The sequence below is a fragment of the Canis lupus genome, chromosome 9, assembly GCF_003254725.2.
Source record: "Canis lupus dingo isolate Sandy chromosome 9, ASM325472v2, whole genome shotgun sequence".
Lineage (NCBI taxonomy): Eukaryota > Metazoa > Chordata > Mammalia > Carnivora > Canidae > Canis > Canis lupus.
This window is the reverse complement of record NC_064251.1, coordinates 27,397,481-27,418,527: the sequence shown is the minus strand read 5'-3', so window position 1 is coordinate 27,418,527 and position 21,047 is coordinate 27,397,481. Positions and strand designations below refer to the sequence as shown.

At 49.8% G+C, this 21,047-nt stretch overlaps 2 non-coding genes across 2 annotated transcripts; both read right to left on the bottom strand.

Annotated features, from left to right (window-relative positions):
* Positions 1-15,693: 15,693 nt before the first annotated feature.
* On the bottom strand, positions 15,694-15,763 carry LOC112655683 (small nucleolar RNA U2-30). Its single transcript, XR_003133821.1, has one exon. It is a non-coding gene; the product is annotated as a small nucleolar RNA U2-30 (small nucleolar RNA).
* Positions 15,764-15,910: 147 nt separating this feature from the next.
* Positions 15,911-15,989, bottom strand: LOC112655684 (small nucleolar RNA U2-19). The gene has a single exon (XR_003133822.1). It is a non-coding gene; the product is annotated as a small nucleolar RNA U2-19 (small nucleolar RNA).
* Positions 15,990-21,047: the final 5,058 nt, after the last annotated feature.

The following is a 21,047-nucleotide window of genomic DNA, read 5'->3' as shown; positions in this document are numbered from 1 at the left end:
AGGAATGAGGGCCTTGCTTCCCTCTGAGAACCCTCTCTGGGTGGTGGTGGGGGGGGTTCTGAAATCCAGCCCCCTCTGCTGTCCACTAAGTGAATCTGGGTCCCACCCAAGGGCCAGGTGAGAGAGGGCAGGGCCCATGACCTAACTCGGAGAGTGACCTGGTATTGACCACTCTTCCTAGAGAGCCAGAGGGGACAGGTTGTAGCAGTGGTGCTGGGACCAGAGATTTGAGTGATTCTCTCTCTTCCTGGTTTGCTCCCCCACCGCCAACTGAGCACTGCCTGCGTTGGCCTTTTTGTGGTGCCCACCTCTCCCTCAGGCTGAGAGTCCAGGGGGGACTATGGACTGTGCTTGTCACAGGCGTCTCCACTGTCACTGTCTTTACACACTGTGGCTCCCCACCTGCTTTGTAATATGCTCTCTGTGTCCGGCCCACATGTTCTCCAGCCACACAGCAGACCCCTTCTGCTCCCCTCTTTCCCTTCTTCCCTCTGTGTGGACAGTTTCCCCCTACCTAGAACACCTGTCCCCAGACCCCTCCCCAAAACCTAAGAAAGTCTTACACATTCTTCAAGGCTCAGCTCAAATACCAGCTCCTCCAGAAAGCCTTCCAGGATCTTCACACCCCGGCCTTTTCTCTGGGCCTCTCTGCTGGCCCTTGGCCATTCTCCCTAGAAGATGTGTATACATGTTCTAATGTTCCCACCAGGCTGTGGGGGCTGGCCCAGTTCTGATTCATCTTTCATTTCCCCATGACGCTTTGTTCCAAGTAAACACTGGCTCTGTTGTCACTGAAATGAAACTGGTTGGGGGCCTCCCAGGATCAGGGGCCAGATTTCTCTAAGGGGATAGGGAATGAATTCCCAAAACCCTTGGTGGGGGGCACTCATCTTGGGGGGTGGGGGTTGTCCGCCCAGGCTGACTGGGCTTCTTATCTCCACCAGCTGGGTGTTCTGGGCAATCCATCTCTTCTGCTTCCCGCCCCCCTCTAGTGTACACATACCCTCTAAGTGAGTAAGACGGCTCCCTAGGGATCGAGCAGCTCCTACAGGGCGAGCTGCAAGGAATGCTTGGTTCACTGTCCACCTTCCAGGAGGAGGCAAGATGCAAGTTGGATTGCCAACAGGAATTCTTGGCCATGGGACCAGGGTCTGAGCCTTCTTCCCGGCATTCCTTTGGAAACTAAAGTCCACCTCACTCATTCTTGGGGTGATGGGCAGGCATGGAGTGGGGAGGTGACTTCATGAGTTGATCCCAAGTCAGAGCCACCAACCTGCGGGCCAGGAGGGTGGAGGGAGGCGTGCCACCTGACAATTAACGGTTCAGGGAGCTTATTATCCTAATGAGCGGCTGGAGGAGCTCAACCAACACTCACCTTCCCAGAGGCTTAGCAGAGACAAAAACCGCATTTGGGAGCCATTATCCTTCCAAAGTGTAGGTTTCCGGGGCACGGCCAGGGGTGGAGAGAGAGAAAACCTCCAAGATGTGGGGTGGAAAGTTGGGGTGGGAAGGTTGAGCTAGCAAGCTGTGGCTGTCTGGGCCCCAAGTGAGACCCCCCCAGCCCTAGTCCCCTCTCTGCCCTCCCCTTCTCTGCAGCCTCACTCCCACCCCCAGCCTTGTGCTGTTTGAGAGAGAACCCTGTAGCCAGAGAGGAAATAAAGGGGTTGGGAATCCCCTAGTATCTCCCCTTTTCTAGCTCTGCCCTAGTTGGCCCCTTGAAAGAGGGATCTCCTGCACCCCGCTGGTTGGTGCCTTTGTGGCACATCCAGATGTTACCAGGGATTGTCGTCGTCCTCGGACTTCAGAAGAACTTCCCAGTCCCAAAGAAGCTGGAAGTTCCTGCGGCAAATAGGGGAAAAAGGAGCCCCTCCTAAGGCTGGGCGCTGATCTGGGCTCATCAGCGACCAACCAGAGGGCCTCTCCTGGGCCTGGGGGCTCAGACTAAAGTGCAGAGAAGACAGTCTGAGACATCCCTGAAGCCGATCACGTCTTAAGAACTTGGGGGTCAGGCAAAGCATGAAGGCGAACAGAAGGGGGGGGAAGTGAGGTGGGCAGAGACCACATTCTTCTGCAAACCAAACCGTAGCTCCTCTAAGCAGCCACATCATCTGGCCCCGGCCCAGGACAGACTCGGCCCCAGTGGTGTGCATGCACCCATGTGCACACGTGTGCACACACCTCCCCCGCTGATGTGATGCCCCCCCTCCGCCTTGCCGTTAGGGGAGCCAGGCCAGCCATTAGGGGCGGCCTGCAGGATCCCCCTCACCACAGTGGCCCTGTTAGCACCTCCTCCCTCCCTTGTTAGCGCCTCCCAGCCCCTCTTCCTGGCTCCAGCCCCTGATGTCCCTGGAGAGAGGCCCCGTGGCTTGCAGCCCAGTTCTTGTCTTCCCACTCCACTTGGGCTGCTCTTTTCCTTCTTCTCCCAACGGCGAAGCCCCCTGCCCCCTCCATCCAGCCTCCTCCATGGAGAGAGGTCCTTTCCAGAACAAAGGGCCTGGGGCCTGAAGTCAATTCCCCTGCAAGTGAGCATGCCCTCCTCCAGGCTGGGCAACAAGTGAGCCCTTCCGCCTCTCCTGCCCACAGGGTGGGAAGGGTCAGGTTTGGGAGGGAGCCTGGTCCTAGGGGCCGGAGCTCAGTCCCGGTGCCAGCCGTGCCACCCTCACCAGGGCAATCGCCCTGTCCGCAGCACTGGGGGAGGCTGAAGGCGGGAGAAGTGACCTGCCTGCAGCTCCAGGGCCTGAGCCTGGGCTGCTGAGTGGGACAGGGTGGTCCTATGCCCCGAGCCAGGCTGTCAGGCCGCCAAGACTGCAGGTTTCCTCTACCGAAGGGCCCCTTCCTGGCCAGCTTTGATGTGTCTGCGAGGTTAGTGAAGGATGTTTGGCTTCAGGGCCCGGCGCCAGGATAAACTCCCTCTGCCTGCTGGGCCAAACCACTGCCTCCTCACTGCCTGGCTCGCCTGCCTCCCCCAGCCTGGGGCTGGCCTCCCCCAAAGCCAGTGCTGTCCTGCCTGCCCAGTGCAGTGGGCACCAAGTGGCCACGGTTATTACTGCCACCTGGGAGAGAGCCTGTGCTCAATGGATGTCCTGTTGCAGAGACTGGCACTGGGCTGTTTGCCCGCCCGCTAGGTGATTGGGGCCCTGGGCCAGGTGGGGTGGAGGGGCCAGACCCCAGCTTTTGTTAGGGGTGGGAGTGAAATGCAGTTTGGGGGGAGGGGTGTCCACGTGGAATGGGCTGCACAGACTTCAGCTCTTCCAGATGTGCTGAGGTTCCAGATGTGGGGATGACTCAGCCGGGAATGGGGAGGGGTGGGCGGTCCATGAGTGGGGGGGAAGAGGGGATATGACAGGCAGGGGGAATTGAGGCCCCTCCAACAAAGGCCAGCTGCTGCTCCCCTTCATCTGGAGCCCCCAGACTGAGCTGGTGGAGTGGTAGCTGCCGGTGGCTGCCCAGATGTGCAACCTGTATGCAGATGGGGAGAGGCGAGAATGAGACTCCAGGGCAAGGGACTCAGCTAGGAAGTCGCCCAGAGACTGAGAGGCAGAGGCAGAAGGTGGGGTACAGTGAGTGGGGAGGGGGTAGGTAGAGGAGGTGGGAGGGAGGATGGAGATGGGGGGAAGAGAGGTAGGAAGAGGCTCAGGACTGAAATGTTAGACCTCTCTTGGCTGATTTGGGGTGTTGGGTACTGGGAGGAGAGAGAGAGAGAGAGAGAGAGAGAGAGAGAGAGAGTGTGTGTGTGTGACCTTGCTGCAGGAGTGTAGGTTCTATGTGGGGTAGGGGGTATCGGAGTGAGTGTCATGCATCTGACACCTATGAGCTGTATTTGTGAGCTAAGTGTTAGCAGACCCTGTGCATGTCAGGTGCGGTGGGCTGTGGGGCATGGCTTCTAGGTCTGTATGATGGAGAAAGAATGTGGGGACAGCATCTGTGTAGTGATTGGTGGGGTGGGGGGCTGTGATGGCATGTGGTTAAGTGAAGCTCCATGTGCCTTTGGGTGTTGTGGGGCAGTCCCTCGGACCTGGGGAGTCAGAGGTGCCCAGGCACACCAGAACAGGGCTCCAGAGTCCTGGGGCTTCCTCCACCTCCTCCAGCCTCCCCAGTCCCTGGGCCCCCGCCTGGCTTGGCTGGTGAGATCATCTCTTATAGTACAGAGGAGAGGTTGCTGAGCTTTGGGGCACTAGCACCCCGTGTGCCGCAGTGCGAGGACCAGGTTTGCAGCTATGCTGGATGGCTCTCCCTGCACCCCTCCCCCAGCTCTGCAGTCCTGGCCTCCTTTCTGGCCTCCAGGTGGGTCTGCTGGCTGCGCCTCTGGCCGCTCCCTGGAGAGCCCCACCTGTGCCAGCTGCCCATGCCAGGGTAAACAGGGCACTAAGTGTCTGAGCCGGTGCCCGCCACGCTGGGCACTGCTTCTCCACTCCAGGCTCTGCTGTGGTTTGGGTCGCCTCCTCCAGGTGAATGGCAGGTCCAATGCCCCAGACCCCATAAACAGGATTTTTGGGCAGGCTTGTGGTTATGGGGACCTGGTAAGCAGACGGGTAATCAAGTTTAAGAGGGAGACAACATATCATCACCTGTAAAAGGGGGGGCTGTTGTGACTAGCACCCCCCATGCTGCAGGGGTCTCACCCCTCCCAGGCAGCACTAGTGGAATCTTCTATCCCTGCCCCCCACCCTGCTGGGGCCCACCTACCCTCCTTTAAGAGCTCTCAGCACAGTTCTTGTCACCCACTTTATTTGTGAATACAAATGTCCCCTCAGTGGTGGCCCACTGGCCTCTCCTCTTGTGCTGTCCTGTTTTCTCTCTTCACAGTCCATGGGCGAGCCCTGTCCCCTAAATCACACACATGAGGTATAAACTTGGATGGGTACCTGGTCCTCCAGACCCAGCAGTACTGCACCCACCGCCTGATCCCTGGGCCCTCTCACTCTCTGCTCCTAGGGACTCAGGCCGGGAAGCTTGCTCCTCTGCTGCAGGTTCCCCCCAATTCCTTAACCCCTGCACCCCCTCCTTCAGCACCAATCCCCTCCCTCCCTCTGCGGCTGAGTCCACAATGAGAGGGGCACTTGTTTCCATCCACCTTCTGAACCCACTGATGCCCCCACCTGCAGGGCAGCAAAGAGGCAGAAGAAGCCTCAACCCCCACGAAACCCCCAGGCAGTGAGGGTGGGGAGGGGGCACAGGGCAGAGCTGGGGCAAGGAGGAGCGGCAGGGGAGTCTCCCTCTGGGAGCAGCCTGGAGGCCCTTCACCCTCCCTCCTGGAGAGCCGCACAGAGGGGTCCAGGGGGCAGGGGGCAGGCGTCCCAGGCCCATGGGTGCCAGGCCGAGGTAGGCCGAGTGATGCCTGGGCCCGCCCTGTCCTCCCAGTCTCCATGTGCCAGCACCTCAGTGTTTCTGGGTCTTTCCCTTTCCTTCTGTTCCTGTGTGTGTGCACTGTTTCTCTTGATCTCCCACTGGCTTCCTGAGTTCCTTCTTTCTTGCCTTTTCCCTTCCCTCCCTTCTGTACTCCTTGAGGGGAGCAGCCCCAGTCCAGAAATAGGTTCCCAGAATGCAAGGTGGCTTTTCCAGGGAGGTCCTTGGCCTGGGCCTGTGGTCTCAAAATAACCACGTCCAGCTTCCCACTTTCTTTGTCCGCTCCCCTGCCCCAGGATCCCCCATGTGCTTGGGGTCCTTGGAGCTGGAGCAGTCTTGCTCTTGCCAGGTTGGAGGGGAGTGCCCATCTTCAGAACTACTCACTTGGCAACCATGGGGTGAAGGCATACCCCCCTCCCTTTCTCTCTCTCTCTCTCTGTCATTCCTGAGAAACCTGCACTTGGAAAGAGTGCAGTCTGGGCCCCATTCCTGGGTGAGCCAGATGCCCAGGGTGTCCAGGATCCAGATTTATGCCACTGTCTGGGTGTGATTGTGAACAGCACCTCCAAAGTATCCTGCCAGGAGCTATAAATGATATCCCCACACACCGGTCAGGCCCTAGAGGGTCCCACAGCCTCCCCCACCCACTTCGGCCTCCTAGGAGAGCTGTGCAGCCTGCTTGGGCCTCACCTGCCCAAGGACAACAGGGCCAGACAGCAAAGAGGGGAGCTGTATAAATAGCCATTTTGGGGGGAGGCCCCCCAGCAGTGGGCAGGGTGGGTCTGCTTGCTGGAGAGGGAAGAAGGAGAGTTGTGGTTGCCCCCAGGCAGCATGTAATTTACGATTTATTTTGGGGCACTCTCTCCAGCTTGGGTGGGGCTAGAGGTTAATTTAAGGGCTTAATGGGGCGGGGTTGTCGGAGGGGGAAGAGAAGCCCTCCCCCTCTGGCTTATCTGCGAAGAGGGGCGTTCCTTTCCAAGACTGCCGCCACCCCTGGACCCTGGGTCCCTCTGTGGAGCCCTCCCTGGACCCCCTTACACCTGCTAGCCGGGGGCTCGGGCCCATGGGTGCCAGCCCTCCTCTAGCCACCAGGCACCAAAGCAGTGGCTGCTGAAGGAAGTGGTGGTGGCTGTGGTGGACACAGCAGTCGGCCTGTGGGCACTGCAAGAGGGGACCCCGCCGGGAAAGCCTCTCGGGGCTAAGCAAGCGGCTGTTCCTGGGAGCTCTCTGAGCAGCTCAGGTCTTGCTCCAGGATGCTTCATTCTCTGCCCTTCCACAGAGGCGCAGAGCTCCCAGTCTGATGGAGGAGACACAGGCTCTACCCACAGGGAGCCCTCGGTCACAGGCTCTAATGTCAGACAGTGGCCAGTCATTACTTTCTTCGCAACCCCTATCATGATCTTCATTTTTAGTCTTTATTTGTTTATGTCTCTTCCTGGAACTTAGGCTGTGGGGCCATAGAGACTTTATTCTGTCCCTCACAGTGTCTTTAGCACTTGCCTAGCACAGAGAAGCACAATAAATATTTCCCAAATGAACAAAGGAATTTGGAGGGAATTTGTAAGGAAACAGCGCCAGGTCAGAAAGCCCCAGGTCAGGAGGCAGCGGTGGACACAGTCGGGGGTCTTCTCCCTCAGCACCCCACACCTCTATGCTCTGGCTCTAACACCTTGCAGTCTATTGCCCCCTCTTGGGGGTCAGCAGCCACCCTGAGCTAGGGGCTGCCGTGCAAATGTGGTCTCCTTTCCACATGCACACCTTTTCTCACCCTCCCCTCCTCCTATGGTTCCTTTGGCTGCCGTGGCCACTTGACCAAATCCTGCTAGTCCTTTCAGATCCCAGGCAGAGCCCTTTCCTTTAGGCCAGAGTCCCCTCCTTTTGGCCAGAAGTCCCCCTCCTTTAGACCAGGCTGGCCTAGAGCTGGCCTGGAGCCTGGCACCCCACTAGGGTTTAATCTAGGAGACTGTGAGCCACCCAGGAGGCCAGAGGAGGCGTGTATGTTCCTCTCTGCCCCAGCTTCTGATTCTGGGTGATTCTCTGGTGACAGGTGTACGTGATGGTGTATGTCATTGTTGGTGGAGGAGTAGGTGATTTCAGGAACCAGGGACAGCAGCCAGGACCCAAGTGGGGTAGGGGTGGCATGGAGTTCCTCTTAGAAAGATGTTGAGCCTTTGGGAGAGAGAGAAGGAATGAGGTGGAACAGGGCCCAGGGAAGAATGAGGGGCATTGAAGAGTGGGGGAGGCTGGGGATGGAGAGGACGGAGGGGAACCAGGAACAGAGAGTCAGGGAGGCTGGGTCAGGGAGAAGGCATGACAGAGGGTCAGAAAAAGGCAAAGGCTTCTTGGTCCCTAGACCACGTGTCCCTTCTCGGGCCTCAGCCTGCTTCATCTGTGTGGCAGTTGACATCTTGGCTTTTAAGAAGACCTCCTTCGAAAAAAAAAAAAAGAAGACCTCCTTCGGGGGCTTTGGCAGCCCCTTCCTCTCCTGGTTTCCTGTCTCCCTCTCCGGCTGCTCCTTCTCCAGCTCCTGAGAAGGCTGTGTCTACTCTGTCTTCCCTTGGCTTTGGGCCTGGCCTCTTCCCTCTGCGCTCTCTCCAGGGGCCCTTCCCACCTCCAGCCACCCGGTGAGCAGCTCCCCTTGGATGGCGTGCAGGTGTATGAAAGTCACCATGCTCCGCAGCAAACCACCCAGCCAGATGTTCAAGCCAGAAAGCCAGGAACCAGCCCTTATCCCTCTGCCCATCTGTTGCAGAGTCCTGTGACTTCCGGCCTCCTAAATCTCGGTCCATCTGGCTCCTCTTTCCACTCTGCTGCTTCTGGCCTGGCCACTGTCACCTCCTACCTGGACCTCTGTGGCAGCCTCCTAGGGGCCACCCCACCACCATTCTGATCACTTTCCAGTCAGTCCTCCATGGGTCATCCTGAAATCTTCCTAGAACATGCATTTGATCATCTTGCCATTGTACCGCCCCTCACCACCACCCTGAGTACTCCTGCATCTCCCCCGGTACCCCACAGCTTTCCTCCCTCTCCACCAGCCTCTACATGGGCACCTTCCAGCACCTTCCATGCTGGGTTCTCTCTCATGCTGGGCCTTTGCAGGGGCTGCTCCCGAGACCAGCCACACTCTCCCTCAGGACTCTTCCCCAGCAGCACTTCATCTGGGAAGTCTTTCCTGATGCTCTGCTCCCTGAGCTTGGGTCAGGAGTTTCCTCTCCGGAGTTCCCGCCCAGGGGCTGCCCTGGCCTGGAGCTCCCCCACCACGAGACACTCGGCACTCCCTGTGTTGAGTGCATTGCATTGCACTTCACTCCTTGCTTCTGGAGGCTCTGCTGGGCCAGAGACTGTAACTGCCCACAGCGAGGCCTGGCACAGCCAGGATAGGTGCCCAGGAACTGCTTATTGGTAGAACATTCATCCCAGGGAGACTGACAGGGCAAGAAGGAAGAAGGCAGAAGACCCCTCCAGGGCTGGGCAGTGAGGCAGTGGAGTGGGAGAGCTCCCAGGACCTGGGGGCAAGCAGGAGGCCTTGGTTAGGGTGCTGGCCCTGGGGTCCAAGGTGAGGCTGCCATGGGCCTGTGGCACCTGACCTCCTCAGGAGGAACAAGAAGCAGCAGAGGCCTCCAGCTATAGGCCTCTGGCTCCCGGATGGGCCAAGGCTGCCCACCCTCACCCACCAGCATCTCCAGCAGCAGCCCAGAGGCGGAACAAACTGGCCACACACAGATATGTCCAGTGTCTCATGCTTCATGGCCAGGCACAGGGGACTGTGGACAGTCCCAAGTGGAGATCTTCTCCGAGAATTACAAAAAAGTTCATAGGCCATTTTACTTCCTATCTCATACTGTGTCCTTGTATGTTTTAATACGAAAATAATGCTTTAAATCACTTACCATTGGGGGGGAAAATGGACACTCTGGGGAGATGAGGCAAATGATCAGGGCTGAGCTGTTCTTGCCCTCTTCGTGGGTTTGGCAAAAGCGCAGACTGGGAGCCCCGGCCCAGGTCCTAGGCCCTGCTCCACACACACTGGGCACGGCTGCGGCGTCCACAGAATGGGCGGTGGGCCGGGAAGGCATTGGCTGAAGACCGTGGCCACCATTTAGTGGAGCCGTGGGTGTGAAGACCTAGTGATTCACACATGGAACCTTAGGTGCCAGGCTGGGTGTCTGGGGACCAGGGACTGCAGAAGCAGAAGGGAGCATCTAGGCCTGTGCCCCCCCCCACCTGCCCCCCCCCCCAGCTTCCTGGGAGCAGGCTGGGGGTTGGGGGTCCAGGCAGCCGCCGTCCCCTCACAGGCTAGAGGAAAGGGTGAGCTCACCCTCTGGCCTGTGCAGAAGCAAGCGGGTAGGAGAATAATTAAAATGCCAGAGGTTAGGAGGTGAAGTTACAATGGAAAGAATGAAGCCCAGCGCTGCCGCCACTCGCTGCCGGCTGCTCTCCCACCCCGTCCCTCTGCCAAGCCCACATTTGATTTTTATTTCGGGAGCCGCCAGCGCAGCACTTGGGAGGGAGCAGAGAAACCTCACTCCTGCTGGCCCTGCCACGTCTGGAGCTGGGGCCCGCGCAGGGGAGGGGCTTCCCGGGCCCAGAGGAAGAGCCTAAAGGGCCCTCACCCTCTCACCTGGGCACTCAGGGGATCCCCGGAACCAGGCAGGGGGCAGGGCAGCAAGAGGGGCCAGAGTGGGATTGGGAGGCAATGAGTAGAGATACAGAAAGAGTGGAGGATATTCCTCACCCAGAAAGAGGGAAGACCCCTTGCTTCACTCATCTGAGGCTGAGGGAGAGAAAAATCATCCAGCCTCTAGCCTGCCCCCGTGTTTCAACTTTTGCCCTCCCCCCAACTCGGGGGACATCCAGTCCGTTGATAGGTACACATATATGTGCAAGGGCTCTCACTCCCATCTTGTTCCTCATGACTTGCTGTGTGATCCTGGGGAAGTTACTATCCCTCTCTGGACCTCAGTTTCATCTGTGAAATGGGAGAGTAGGTAAGATAAGCAGGTTCAAACAGGGCTCCTCGGTGGTGTCCAGAGGCCTGGGTGCTGTCTCCCATAGGCTGTCTGCTCCCCAGCACATCTCTTATCTGCCCCGTCCAAGGACTGGGGAAGTGGGGGCAGCTGCTGGCCCATCCTTTGAAGAGCCCTGAGCCCCTTCTTCCTGTAGACGGGAGCCTCGGGGGCCAACTCACATTTTCCTGCTCTCGGCTTTCTCTACCGCCCGTAATACACTCCAGATGGTTTCTCCATCCGAAAGCCGAGGCAGCAGATTCCAGAGGGAAAGTGGTTGGGCTCCTCTCTGGGCTCCTCTTTCCACCAGGCTGGAGAGGGGGCCTGGGTGAGGGACTGGGGTGGCTGGAAAAATGGAGTGGGGGTGGTGCTAACTCCACAAGAAGAGGGTGGGAGATCTCCCCAGGCTCCTCTCTGCCACATAAGGTGCTGGGGTCCGTGGGAGAGATGGCAGGGCCATGCGGGGGCAGGGGCATGGCCCAAAGCACCTTGTGGCTTCCCGCAGGTTCTCTCCCCAGTGGGACAGCCCACTAAGAGCTGTTCGGGGGACTCTAGGTTTTCCTGGGGAGGAAGGGAGGGAGGAAGGTTTTCCAGTGTTTCCAGTGCTGGGGAAAGAACACCATCCAATGAGCCAGACATAACTGGTTTCAAATCCTGACTCTGCCACTTAGAGGCTCTGCAAACCTTGACTTCCTAGAGCCTCGATTTACCCTCCTGTAAAATGAGGATGCTTATGCTGCTTGAGATGGTCATGAAGGTGACATGGATAATGGACAGAAAGTCTTCCTGTGCCTTCAGGTGTCCAGAAATGCCCAGTGACTGCCTGGGAGACCCTCTGAGCACACAGCTTGCCTTCCCATTAGGAAAAAGCCCCAGCCCGGCCTGACTCAGCTCCCTCTTGTTGCAGCTTCTCAGTGGTTCCTTCTAAGACATCAAGGGGACTTTAAGTGACAATTTGGAGGCTGTTTAGGAGATAAGCTTGGGGATGGGTGCTATAAGCCTGAGGCTGAACCCCAGCCAGCGTTGGCCTCCTCCCAGGCCCCGCCCCCTTTGCCTCAGCCCTGCAGGACCTAAGCCTGGGCCTAGAGAGCCACGTAGAAGCAGAGGGGACGGGGGGGGGGGGGGGGGGGGGGGGGGGGGGGGGGGGTAGGGGGCGGGCAGTCTCTCCCAGCCAGGCCCCGCCTGCCCCTCAACTTCCCCGCCAGGACTGCCTCCCAGCCACGCTCTCTAGCCTTCTCTCCGCCTCTGCTGTACCAGGGGGAGAGCTTCGATTTTTCCACCACAAGAGCCAAGAGCAAAATGGGAAACAAATCCAGCCTGGGGCTGCTGGTCCCCCTGCCTGACCCATAGGGTGTGAAGGGAAGGGGAGAGAAAGCCCCCAGCCCCTTCCCTACCTCTACTTCCTCCCCCCCTACCCTCATCCAGGACATTGGCTTACTCCAGGAATCCAGGGGTCACAGGCCTAACTGGGGAGAGGAGGGGACTGGAGGGGAGCCCGGGGGAGGGACCCTCACTTCCCCACACCCGCCTTGAGGCAGAAAGCCAAGGGCTCACACTCTGGCTTCTCCCCTCCCCCAGCCTTGGAAAAGCCTGAGAAAAGTAGCCACCTTGCCACTTCCCACTCTAAGGTTCTGTGCTGGGACCATTATCAGAGGGGAAGGGACAGCTACCCCTCTCAGGTGCTCGCGGTCTAGACAGAGATGAGACCTCAAGCCCCCTTCCAATTAATAACCTCCTCCAAGTCCTTCCCTTCCTTGTGCTCCTTCCTGCCACCAAGCTTCCCTCCTTCAATGACACCCCCTCACTGAGTCGCCCACCCACCCCATGCATCCAGCTCTCTCTCCCTCCTTCCCCCACCCTGGGCTACCCTTCTCTGCAGTGAGCTCACCTCAGCTACTGCAGGAAGTAGCAGCCGCACAGAGATGAACAGAGATGAGTGCAGTGTCCCCGCCAAAGGCCGGTAGACCTGGCAGGCCTGAGCGTTTCCTCTCCTCACCCTATGAGGTGGTACCCTCTCCTGGCCAAAGCCTGCCTCCCCAGGCTCAGGGCCCCACACTCCTGCCCCAGCTTCCCTCCCTGGCTCTCCGGGTGCTGCCCACATCTCCCACTGGACAGGCCTCCTTTCTGTCCACCCACAGACACAGGCTAGTGTCTCTCACCACGCTGCGCTCCTGAGGCCCCACATCGCCTTCCTGGTCCTCCTTCCCTCCCAGCACACTTCTTATAAGGGCTGTCTCAGTGGCCAGTGAGCTCATGCCTCAACCTGCTCCAATCTGGCTTACCCTTGGGACCCTGGAAGGGACTCAGTCTGCAGAAGGAACTGAAGTTCTCTGTGGAAGAAGATGACATCAACCGGAGCCTCTACAACCTGTCACATGCAACATCCACCTTACAATAAACACTTGTCAGGCAGGGGTCTTTCTCCTCCTCCTTTTCCTCCTCCTCCTTCTTCTTGCCCTCCTCTTTCTTTTCCTCTTCCCTTTGGTTCCCTTTCCTTTAAGAACAGTTCAGTCCAGAAGGTTTAAGATAGGCCAAGCAAGGTAGATGTTCTTGGGGGTGAGAGGTGGGGAATGTCATGGTCCAGCAAAGGTTTTGGAGCTCAAGTGAAGTAAGGAGGGCTTCTCTGCTTGGGGGGACAGCCAGAGCAGGGCAGACAGTGGCGGGGGTGGAGGGAAGGTGAAGAGAAAGAAAGAAGAGAGTCAAAGCTCAATCATACAAACAGATGGCCTCACCCAAATTTCAGAGCTCAAGCAGAAAGAGGAGGGCATCCAGGGATCCCTGGGTGGCGCAGCGGTTTGGCGCCTGCCTTTGACCCAGGGCGCGATCCTGGAGACCCGGGATCGAATCCCACGTCGGGCTCCCGGTGCATGGAGCCTGCTTCTCCCTCTGCCTATGTCTCTGCTTCTCTCTCTCTCTCTCTGTGACTATCATAAATAAATAAAAATTAAAAAAAAAAAGTTTAGAAAAAGGAGGGCATCCAAAGAGGAAGGCAACCTGGTGTGAAATATCAAAGCCCAAACAAGATAAGGAAGATATTCACGTGGGGGCCAGCTTGGTGAGGGAGATGGGTTGGACCCTGAGCGGGTCAAGGGTCATTTGACCAAGGTAGTGGCCAAGCACCAGGAAATGGAGTCCACAGGGGATGAGGGCATGCTTGAAAAGGGGGTGGGGGCAGGGCATCCAAAGTGTATGGGAGGTCAGAGCCTGTTGAGGTGTGAAAAGCATGTCCATGTAGGGGAAGAGGTTGTGGTGGTGGCCTGAGGCAGAATGTTGGAGCCCAGGAACGCTGAAGAGACGTCTGCATAGGGAGCAGTCACAATGGGCCATTGGTTCACCAGTAAGTGAATATGTTGAGGGAATGAGTCATGTTTCTCAATGTTGTCAAAGGATGTTACAAATATGGGAAGGAAGAAAACTAGAATGACCCCCCTACAGTGTTGGGTTGGGATTAGAGGTATTGGTGAGAACTCGTGATTTTCAGAATAAATAGATATAGAAATAAATGTTGATGTAAGTGTGTATACAGGTGTTTATATCGTGTGTGTCAATGCATGTGCATTTACGTATATACATGCATATGTTTCCTAGCTTAACCCACTGAGAGTGTTTGGAAGCAGTGGCGTCTTAATAACAGTGAGCATAGCTAGCACCCAAGTCTTGATTTCTTTCTTTTTTATAAATTGAAGTGTAGTTGACGAAGTTAACATTAGTTTCAGGTGTATAACGCAGTGATTCGACAACTCTATAGGTTATGCTATGCTAAAGTCTTGATTTCTAAATACCGTTGTCCACCAGAAGAAACCAGGACTCCTTGCAGGAAATGGCTGATTACAGGGCTGGGGCAGGGAAAGTACAAGACAAGCCTGAATCATCTTGTGCCAGAAAATAAAGAAGTACTCGAAAATGATTAAATAGAGTTACCATATGACCTCGTAATTCCATTTCTAAGCATACCCAAGAGAAATAAAAACACATGTCCACACAAAGACTTGTGCGGGAATGTTTATAGCAACATTGTTCACAAAACTCAAAAGATGGAAATGACTCAAATGCCCATCAGCTGATGAAAACAAAGCATGGTATATCCGTACAATGGAGTATTATTCAGCCATAAAGAGGACTGAAATAATTATACATGTTACATCTGGGATGAGCTTTGACAATATTATGCTAAGTGAAAAAAGCCAATTATAAAACACCGCATATTATATGATTCCATTCAGAATAGGGAGATGTATAGAGCAGAAAGTAGATTAGTGGTTGCCTAGGGCTAAAGTGGGGACAGGAGGATACAAGGATGCTAGCTAAAGATTACAAGGTTTACTTTTGAGACAATGAAACTGTTCTAAAATTGACTGTGGTGATGGCAGCACAGATCTGTGAATGCACTAAAAACCACTGAATTGTACACTTTAAATGGGTGAATTGTATGGTATGTGAATTATACTCAATAAAGCCCTTCTAAAAATAAGTACTCAAAGAATGATGGAGACATGTCAAAAGAATATGGAAGCCAGCTGGAAAGGACTTCCACTGGCTAGATCTGGTTCTTTTGAGTATCAAAATAATTAATGATATTAATAGATTCTAATATTTTGAATAAAATAGGATCTATGACTCCATACTGATATAAATAAATGAGTACATGGAAATTCTGTTGAAGAATGGGATATTTACATATTCCCAAAGTGCTTTCCTGCAAAATATTTATCAATTGAAAGGGAAAAGGGTAATTTTACAGTAGAGAAGGCTGGCAGACACCAACTTAATCAAGTAGTCAAAGTGAACATCATGGTAATAGGACAAATAACAATCATGTACTACTCAATAGGATGCAATGAGAGGGACATGGTATCACTTCTGTGACATTCCTACATGATATGCTCAACTTTAATCTTGAGGAAACATTGGACAAATCCAAGTTGAGACTATCTACAAAATAATTGGCCTATAATCTACAAGAATGTCATCAAAGTCGAGAATAGACTGAAACTCCATTTCATATTGAAGGAGGCTAAAGATATTTGAAAACCAAGTGTACCATGTGATTCTGTACTGGATCTTTTTACTACAAGGACATTACTGGGATCACTGGTGAAATGTGAATGAGAGGTGTGGGTTAGATGGTAGTAATGTTCAAGTGTTAATTTCCTGACTTTGATGGTGATATTGTGGTTTTCCAGGAGGATGTCCTTCTTCATAGGAAACAGAAGTATTTGGGAGATGGTGGCAACTTACTCTCAGATAAGTCAGGAAAAGAGTTTTTTAACTATATTTGGGACCATATAAGTTTGAGATTGCTTCAAATGAAGCAAATACTTTGTTGTTTTTTCAAATCTGAGCTCAGATCAAATGTTGAAACCTTCACAATTATAAAGATCAGTAGTAAAACCTTTTCATTATTGCTCAGAACTGATTAGCATTTTTATACACATATCCCCCCATTCTCATTCATCCATCAGCAAGTCCTTAGCTATCCACTGTCACCTTTACACACACACACACACACACACACACCAGACATAAGCCTTATTGTTTTAAATTATGTATTTGCTTCTCAGAACTACAGAGATCATACATTAGGTAGACTGGAAGGTCTTCTGATGCTCAAATTTGGCTATTTTCATTAAGACAGTTTGAAAAGAAGATTATATTGTGTAACAAAATAGATAAAAAGCTGTAGAGTTTCATAAAAGAATTGGGATTAATGAACAATAAAGAATCAAACAGAATCCCAGAATGGAAAAAATACAATAACTAAAATTATGAATTTATTACACAGATCTAAAGGCATCAGATAGAGCAGAAGAAACAAATAGTGAGCTGGAAGAGAGTTCAGTAGAAAATACCTAGATTGAAGCAAAAAGGTGGAGAACACAGAAAACAGCGCTGATGTTAGATGCAACACAATAAAAGTTCTAGCATATATTTATATCAGAAGTCCAAAAAAGAAAAGAGAGAAATAATAGGGTAGAAATAATATTACTGGCAAAAACATACTAGCCAAAAATACTCTATACTTGACATAAGAATCAAACCAAGTAAGGTAAGTACAATGAAACCATACTTAGGCACATTGTCGTTAACTTGCTAAAAATTAAAAACAGATAAATCTTAAGAGTCACATAACTTCAAAGAAACAACCCTAAGACTGACAAATTGAAGAGATGAAACATACACAATCTAAATGTGTTTTGAATATATTTTGAATAGATGGGATTAACAGCATATTAGACATTGCAGACGAGGTCAGTAGACTTGAAGCCATATGATGACATATCAGCGGAATGTTTCTGAAAGGAAGCACAGAGAGAAAAAAAAAAAGCACACTGAAAACGTAAGAGAACCGGTGACCTACGAGAGGGATCAAGTGCTCTAACATACTTGTAGTGGAAACCATGAAAGAGAGGGGAAATGGAAAAATAGTGACCCCAAATTTTCCAAATTTGCAAAAACTAGAAACCCAAAGATCCAAGAATCTCAGCACTCACAATAAAATGATAGCGCAGTCTGTTATGATAAAAGTGCTAAAAGTCTGTGACAATGATAAAATCTTAAAAGAAGCTAGAAAAGAGACATTATGTACAGAGAGACAAAGATAAAATTATCACAGCTTTGTTGTCAGAGACTACACAAGCCAAAAGACAATAAAATACAATTTTTTAAAGTTGTGAGTAAAAAAAGTTACCATCAACCTAGATCTCTAAGCTTAGTGAAAATATTTTTAAAAGGAAGGTGAAATAAAATTTTCCACACACACAAAAGTGAAGAAATTTATCATTTGTCAGCCTTCACTATAACTAATGTTAAGGTTTTTCAGGCAGAAGGAATATGATGCCAGATGGAAATTTGGATCTACACAAAGGAATGAGTAGAACCTGAAATGGAAAATAAGTGGTTAAATATAAAATATATTTTTCTCACTTAAAAATTTGTTTAATAGACAATTGACATTTTATTTTATTTTAAAGATTTATTTATTTATTCATGAGAGACACAGAGAGGGGGGCAAAGGGAGAAGCAGTCTCCCAAAGGAGTCTGATGCGGAACTCCATCCAGGACCCCTGGATCATGACCTGAGCCAAAAGCTGAAGCTTAACCACTGAACCACCCAGGTGCCCTGACAATTGATTATTTAAATAAAAAAGAATAACATTTATTGTAGGGCTTGCAACATGTAGAATGAAATGTTTAACAATGGCTCCAAGTATCAGAGGGGGAAATGGGACTACACTAAGTTTCTAACTTTTACACAAAGTGATATAATGTTAATTGGAGGAAAACTGCCATAAATTAAAGATCCATATTGTAAACCTTAAATAAAGTGTTGGCAAAATTTTCTTGTAAAGGGTCAAATAGTGAATATCTTAGATGTCAAAGGACATACAGTCTCTGTTGCAACTAATCAAATCTACTGTTATAATATAAAAGCAACCATAGAGAATATGTAAATGAGTTAGCATAGCTGTATTCCAATAAAACTTTATTTGTGGATTCTGAAATCTGAATTTCAAACTGTTTTTATAAATCATAAAATATTATTCTTCTTTTGAATTTTTCAATCTTTGAAAAGTGTAAAAACTATTCTTAACAAATCACCCAGGCAGAAGAGCCCCAGATCATTTATGTAGATACTGTGTTCTCAAGGTGAGCATAAGCACTCCTAACATGTAGGCTGGCATGGTGACTTCCCTCCAAACAGAACAGTATGGAAAGGGATGAAAGGGTAACTTTAGAGAAATCTAATAAACACTACCTCAGCCAGATGATCAAGATCCATATAAACAATGATAAGTCATGTTGATAGTATGTACTCTAGATGTGATTAAAATGACACTTCACCTGTGTGCTCTTCCTTAAAAAAACCGGAACCCTATTCAAAGCATGAGAAAAATATCAGACAAATCCAAATAAAGGGATATTATATACAGTATCTGACCAATACTCTTCAGTATTGTCCAAGTCATAAAAAATGAATGACTGAAAAAGAAGAAAGAGAAAGAATGGAGAGAAAAAAGAAAAAGGAAAGTCCAAGAAACTGTCACCACCAGAGAAGCCTGAGAAAATATGATGATTAGATATAGTGTGGCATCTTGGATTGGATCCTGGAATGACAAAAAGACATTAGGTAAAAACTAAGGTAATCTCTCAAGTAATCATTGATGGTTGAGTGGATAAACAAAATATGGGGTATATGTACAATAGGATATAAGTCAAGCATAAAGAGAAAGGAAATTCTGACCCATGTTACAAAGTGGATAAACCTTGAGAACATTAGGCTAAATGAAATAAACCAGTCATGGAAAGATAGATACTATGTGATTCCACTTATATAAGGTATAGTGGACAGTTAAATTCATTAAAATCAAAAGTAAAATGGTGATTGCAAGAGGATGGAAAAAAGAAAAATGGGAAGATGTTGTTTAATGGGTATAGAGTTTCAGTTTTGCAAGATGAAAAGACTTCTGGAGATTGATTGCCCAATAATGTGAATATACTAACAAATCACTAATACTACTGAACTGAACACTTAAGAATAGCTAAGATGGTAACGTGTTTGTTATGTGTATTTTATCACAATTTTTAAAAACTAAGAAAATCTGAATAAAGTTTGGAACTGAGTTAATAATAATATATCAGTATTGGTTCATTACTTTTCACAAATGAACCATAGTATAAGGTAAGATGCTAATAATAAAGATGACTGAGCACAGGATATATGCAAACTCCATATTTTCTTCACAATTTTCTACACACCTAAAACTGTTCTACAAAATAAAGTTTGTTATTAAAAAAATTCATATTTCATGGTCCATATGCTGACCCCTACTCTATAACAACCACTACAAATATTTAAAAGCAACATAGATATTAAGACATTAGTAAAGATCAAAGGAATATTTTTAAATAATCACTATTTTACAAGGCAAGAAAACAGGAGAAAAGAAATAAAGAATACATGGGACTCATAGAAAACAAATAATAATAGATGGAACTAGAGGGTATTTTGCTGAGCAAAGTAAGTCGATCAGAGAAAGACAATTATATGATTTCACTCATTTGTGGAATTTAAGAAACAAAACAGAGAATCATAGGGGAAGGGAAGTAAAAATAAAAATAAGATGGAATCAGAGAGGGAGACAAACCATAGAGACTCTTAACCATAGGAAACAAACAGGGTCACTGGAGGGGGCTGGACGTGGATGGGGAGATAGGATAACTGGGTGATGGGCATTAAAGGGGGCACATGATATAACAAGCACTGGGTACTATATGCAATTGATGAATCACTGAACTCTATCTCTGAAACTAATAATACACTATATGTTAATTTAATTTAAATAAAATCTAAAAAAAAAAAAGAAAGAAAACAAATAACGAGATGGTAGATTTAGGCCCAACCATACTGATCATTACATCACCGTGAATGATCTAAATATTCCAAGACAGATTATCAGGTTGGATCTTTAAAAATCAAGCCCCAACTATATGCTATCATTAAGACTGACATCTAATATTTCCACGGATGGTGGAAATGAGAAAACAATAAAATTGCATACGTGAGGCACCATAAAATAACTGAAAAAAAGTGAAAATATCTTTAAAAGATAAAGGTGAGTCCCATCTGGCATGTGAGAAGCTTGGAAGTCATAATCCCATCCTAAAAAACAACTAAAAAGCTGACTAAACTGGAAAAAAAAAAAATGAACAGCTCTTCTCAAATCTATGACAGGGCAAACTCTTTGCCCCAGTATTGGAGAGACAGATATGCAGATACAAAGAATCACAACTTACCTGAGCAGAAATCTGTGCAGGGAGCAGTGCCACAGTAGAAAAACCTGAGCTATAACTGGTGAACTTAGGGAGGCTCAGTGTGGAAAGTCTGAAAGTTAAAAATTTCAGATGGACCCAGGTATAGAGGAGCCCTAAACTTCTGTAAATTTTACTTCCCAGAGCTCCAAAGGGTTCTATCAGAGAAAACTCCCCTTATGTTTTCAGAAAGGAGAGGAGGAAAGAAATCATTGTGAAATATCTTGTGTACATTAAAAGGATGATAAAGGAATATGATGAAAAACTGTGCCCCCAAATCTGACAACCTAGATGAAACGGACCAATTTCTTGAAAGACACAATCTGCCAAAAATTACACAAGGAAAAATAGACAATTTGAATGGGCCTATATCTGTTAAAGAACTTGAATCGATAACTCATAACTTTCACAAACAGAAAGTACCAGGCCCAGATGGGTTTTCTGTTGAATTCTACCAAGAATTTAAGGAAGAAATTATACCCATTCTCTACAATCTCTTTCAGAAGATAGAAACAGAGGGATTACTTTCTATCTCATTCTATGAAGCCAGCACTATCCTAACAGCAAAACCAGACAAAGACAATGCAAGAAAAGAAAACTAGAGACCAACATCTCTCATCTACATAGATGGAAAAATTCTCAAAAAAATATTAGCAAATCAAATCCAACAATGTATAAAAAGAATTATACACTACATCCAAGTGAGATTTATCCCAAGTATGCAAGGCTGACTGGACATTTGAAAATCAATTAATGTATTCCATAAGATCAATGAGCTAAAGGATAAAAATCACAGAATCATCAATAGATGCAGAAAAAACACTTGACAAAATCCAACCCATTCAGGATAAAAACACTCTCAGTAAACTAGAAAGAGAGGGA